The following is a 5650-nucleotide window of genomic DNA, read 5'->3' as shown; positions in this document are numbered from 1 at the left end:
TTTTAGTTCTTATATATTCTAAAAGTTAGCCTTATCTGAGGAGTAGCTGGTAAGTTTTTTTGGTCATTCTGTTGGTTGTCTCTTCATTCTGTTAGTGGTCTGTTTTGCTCTGCAGGAGCTTTATTTATTTATTTATTTATTTAGGAGAACGGGGGATTGAACTCAGGCCCTTGCACTTACCAGGCCAGTGCTTATTCTACTGAGCCATCTCCCCGGCTGCAGAAGCTTTAAAAAAATTTTTTTGTAGTGATGTGGATTGAATCCAGGGTGTTGTATTTGTGAAGTAAGAGCTCTACCACTGAGCCATATCCCCAGCCTAGAAACTTTAATTTGATGTCATCCTATTTGTTGATTATTTGTAATATTCCTCTGTAATTGGGGTTTGTTCATAAAGCCTTTACTTACACCTATCTCTTCTAGACTTTTAACTATTCCAGCTAATTGTTTCTGTCTTTTTTTTAAGTATCTAGGATTGAACTCAGCACCTTGTGCTTGCCAGGCAGGTGCTTATGCTGCTGAGCTATCTCCCCTACTGTTTCTGTTTTTATACTTAGATCTTTGATCCATTTTGATTTTAGTTTAGTGCATGGTGAGACAATGGGTGTAGGTTCAATTTTTGACATGTAGAAAGGTAGTTTTCCCAGAACCACCTATTAACGAGACCATCTTTCTTCCTGTGAAGATGTCTGGCCTCTTTGTCAAAGAAAAGGTATCCAAGTGTGCTTCGAGTTGTTTCTGCTTCCTACGTTCTGTTCCACTGATTATTGGGCATGTTTTGTTGTTATTATTTTCTTTCCTTTTCTGTTTTTGTCCAGTACCACGCTGTTTTTATCATGGTAGCTTTGTAGTATAACTTCAAATCAGGGACTGTGATGCCCCTTGCCTTGCCTTTGTTGCCCAGAATTGCTTGTGCTATTCTGGGTCTCTTCTAGTTCTATATGAATTTTAGGATTTTTTTTTTTTAAGTTCCATGAAATATGCTATTGGTATTTTGATTGGAATTGCACTAAATATGTATTACAGTTTTGGAAGTGTAACCATTTTTACTACATTGATTTCCTATCTAAGAAAATGGGATTTCTTTCCATTTTCTTTCCTTTTTTTTTTTTCCTGTATTTTAGGGAAGTGTCTACAGGGTGTGCAGGGTCTCACTACTAGATTGGACTCATAGTGATCCGCCTGTCTACAGCCTTCCATTTTCTGATATCCTCTTCGATCTCCTTTTTCAGAGTATTGTAGTTTGTTCATTCCTTCTTTCATTCATTTTTTCTTTCTTTCTTTATAGAGATATAGATATAAGACAAAAGCCTGATTTCTGAGGGAGCAAAGAGCAATAAACAGAGCCCAAGGAGAACTCTTCTTCTCTCTTGTGAATTCCGGCAAGCTGGGATTTAAGGCTACAGGCTACCAGCAGCTTCTCCAGCTGGTGCCCTGTCTGTTCTTCGATGTTAATGACTAGCATTGTAGATGTTAATGACTAGCATTGTGGATGTTAATGACTAGCATTGTGTAAACTTAGACTTAGGTAAATGCTGAAGTCAATAGAGAGAGTAAAGTAGTTATGCACATTCCTGAGCCTGCCATTAGCCCTCAATAAATATGAGATGTTTCTGAGGCTTTAGGCTCACTGAAAGAGAGACTAATCTCAGTGAGACCTCTGAAGCTATCTATATTCGTTGGGGCATCTCATCATTTCTTTTGGCTCTGTCTTATACAACATTTCTTTTCTTTTTCTTTTTTTTTTTTTTTCGAGACAAGATCTTGCTCACAAGTTCAGGCTGACATTGAACTCGTGACAATCCTCCTGTGCTGGGATTATAGGCATGTTCCACCATGCCCAGGAGTACTGTAGTTTTCACTGTAAAGGTTGTTCACTTCTTTTACTAGATTGATTCCTAAGTATTTCATTTTTCTTGGTGTTACTGTAAAAGATCTCGTTTTCCTAATTTCTCCAGTGTGTTCATTATTTGTATACAGGAATGCTACTGATTTTTCAGTGTTGACTTTGTATCTTGCTATGCTACTGAATTTGGGGGTTCTCTATGTGCAGTATCGTGTTGATACAGGGAGAAAAACTGGTCTCAGGTGGGTGACCTCCAAATGACATAGGGAAAAACGATCACCTGACCTGACCTGCATGAGTTCGTGTTCTCTAAAACCGAAGAATGAATTTTAGGAACAAACGGAGGTTATGAGCAGAAAATATTTATTGAGGGGAAGAAAGCTCCTGTCTAAGAGATGGACAGGAAGGGGGCCCAAGTGAGTTATTCTCCAGGAAGCTGTCTCTTCCAGGAACTTTTATAGTGTAAAGCCATGTGGGGCTAAGGTGGAGAAAGGGAGAACTAGCTTAGGTGGATGTGGGGTGGGACAAAACTATGGTCAACCAATGAGATTACAAGCACCACTGCTCAGGTAAAATTGATTAGGCCCAGGACCAAATGCGGTAGAGAGTTAGTAACAAGAGGGCAAGAATGTAAAATAGGACCTTATCTGGTGGTCTTCAGACAATGATTCTTCCTGAGTAATAATCAATCCTGGATACCAGTCTTTAGGGAGGTTAGCATTTGTTTGGTCTTTTAGGTCTGGCTCACAGCAGGAGCATCCATCCCTCCCACGGTTGTAAGGTGTCTGGTCTTTGTTATCTCCTTTGAGGGCCTGATCCTGCCTGACTGCCTACAATATTTCTAACTCGCTGCCTGCAACAATGTCATCAGCAAATAAAGATAACTCCACTTCTTCCTTTCCTATCCATATTACTTTTATTTCTTTTTCCTTCCTAATTGCTCTCATAATGTTTACAGAACTATATTGAAAAGGAGTGGTGATGTGGGCATCTTTATCTTGGTCCTGATTTTAGAGTGAAAGCTTTCCTTTTTTTTTTTTTGCGGAACCAGGGATTGAACTCAGGCCCTTGCACTTGCCAGGGAAGCGCTTATTCCACTGAGCCATCTCCCCAGCCTTAAGCTTTCCATTTTTGATCACTTAGATCATGATATTGGCTGTTTGTGAGAACTGGCTTTTAGCAGATTGAGATAAAGACCTTCTCCATTTTCTTTCTTTTTTTTTTTTTTTTTTTTTTAAATCATGAATTGATGTTGGACATTGTCAAATCTTTTTCTGCTTCTGCTGAGATGATCATGTGGCTTTTGTCCTTGGCTCTGTTAAGATGGTGTACTACATTTATTTATTTGCATATGTTCTCAAAGTAGGTATAGCAGTCAATAGTTTACTGCTGAAACAGATATAACACAAGATATACAAATATATAAGAATTTATAAGACAGCTAACCATGATTACCCACAGAGTTGGATGAGGAAGCCAGTAGAGGGGGTCTGAGGCCTGGAGACCGAGGGCTTAAATCCAAGGTCGGGAGCTCGCTGCAGTGTCCATGTAAGTCTGTATCAGGAGCCTGCTGCATCCAGGCCAGAAGGCTGAAGAGTCTACTACAGAAGCTGAGGAGTCTGCTGCGGAAGTGAGGAGATGCTGTCTAAGCTGAAGGTGAAGACTGGAGCTCCTCCGAAGAACAGAAGCCAGTCTGTCTGTCCCTCCTCATTTGCCCTTCATGCCATTTGAGGAGCCACCTTCACGTATCGTTTCTACACTGTAGGCTGTAGAACTGCTGAGCAGATTTAGTTAGAATTTTTTTTTTTTTTTTTTTTTAGCGGAACGGGGGATTGAACTCAGGCCCTTGCACTTGCCAGGTAAGCGCTTATTCTACTGAGCCATCTCCCTGGCCGCCTCCCTTTTTAAAGACACACTTACTCAGCATTATGATCAGACTATTACATTTAGCAATCAACAGCGTGGGTGCAAAAAAAGCTCTACAGTAAAACCCTTTGTTGGAATGTTTTACACTTTCCACAGAACAGAAAGTAAAATAACCTGTTCTACAATTAATCACAAATATAGTCCTGAGTTTTTTTGCCCATACGCATGAATATTGTCTAAAACATGTCTTCTCTGTAGCAGCTGGGCCCTGCCACCACTGTGGTTGGCTGGGTTCACAAATCTGTTGCAACCTATAGCTTCCCTGTCATTTCTCTGGCTCTCCTCTCCTGCTAAGCTTTGTTTCCTGGAAGTGTTTAAAACCTTCTTACACTGCCATAGCTACTGCTGCTGCTGCTGCTGCTGCTGCTGCTGCTGCTGCTGCTGCTGCTGCTGCTGGAGCCACCATAGCCACCTTGATTTCGTGGTTTGGTAAAATATTGGCCTCTACCACCATTGAGCCCAGAGCTTCTGCCTCCAAAGTTTCCTCCCTTCCTGGGTCCAAAATTTGAAGACTGACTGTTGTAACTGCCAAATTCATTACAGCTTCCACCAGCCCATAATTGCTTCCGTCATTACCAAACCCACTGTAGCCATCTCCACTGCCACCATATCCACCCCCACCACAGCTGCTGCCAAAACCACCTTGACCACTGAAGTTTCCTTCACAACTGAAACTGTCATTGCCACCAAAACCACCTCCATGACCACCATCAAAATTTCTAGGGGCCAGGGAGATGGCTCCATGGAATAAGCGCTTCCTTGGCAGCACAAGGGCCTGAGTTCAATCCCTGGTTCCGCAAAAAAAAAAAAAAATTCCAGAACCACTTTGACCTCTTTGGCTAGCTGAAGCACTAGCCATCTCCTGCTGTGACAGGGCTTTCACTTCATTTTTGTGGCCATTCACAGTGTGGTATTTTTGAATGACAGTCTTATCCACAGAATCATGGTCATCAAAGGTTACAAAACCAAGCCCCTCTTCTTTCCATGGCCTTGGTCATAATTTCAATCACTTTGATTTTTCCATATTGTTCGAAACAATATTGTAGGTGGTGTTCTTCAGCATCTTCTTTAATGCTACCAGCAAAGCTCTTCTCTACCATTAAGTGGACACCTGGTCTTTGAGAATCTTCTCTTGAGATAGCTCTCTTTGGTTCCAAAACTTTTCTGTCCACTTTGTGTGGCCTTGTATTCATGGCTGCATCCACCTCCTCTACCCTGGCATAAGTGACAAACCTAAAGCTCCTGGAACACTTGGTGTTTGTGTTTCTCATTACCACACAGTCTGTGAGTGTTTCCCGTTGCTCAAAAATGGCTCCTCAGACTCCTTAGTTGTTTCAAAGCTCAGCCCTCTGATGAAGCGTTTCTGTAGCTGTTCAGGCTCCTTGGGAGACTCTGACCTAGACATGACGGCAGTCGGAAGAGAGACTGACAGTGCTTCCTCCGCGGTGTCCACCAGCAGAAAGCTAGTTAGAATTCTAAACTCCTCAAATTGACATGCTCAATCAACCATTACAGTAGGTATTGATGATCTTCTGGATTTTTTAGGATCCATTATGATTTCATCCTTTTTATTACTACTTGCGTCTTTCCTTTCTTTTTTTGATAAGGTCTATTTTATTTAATCTTGTGCACCATCACACCTGGCTTGTAACAGTTTTTAATATTCTGTTCTTCTTTTTCGCTCCGAATGCCTTCAGGGCAGGTTTGGCTGGCTAGAATTGTGGGGATCGAACCACAGTAACCTGGGCCTGACGGCTTTGTTGAAGCAGCCACTTAAAGAACTGAGCTAGGGCCAGGCCCCCGTATTCTGTTCTTCTTGACTATTACATGTTTTGGTGTAGTTCTTTTTTTCTGATTGTAACTATTTGGAGATCTATATGC

The sequence above is a fragment of the Octodon degus genome, unplaced genomic scaffold (genome assembly GCF_000260255.1).
Source record: "Octodon degus isolate 3935 unplaced genomic scaffold, OctDeg1.0 scaffold00032, whole genome shotgun sequence".
NCBI classification, from domain to species: Eukaryota; Metazoa; Chordata; class Mammalia; order Rodentia; family Octodontidae; genus Octodon; species Octodon degus.
The sequence above is the reverse complement of the archived record's forward strand: the minus strand, read 5'-3'. Positions refer to the sequence as shown.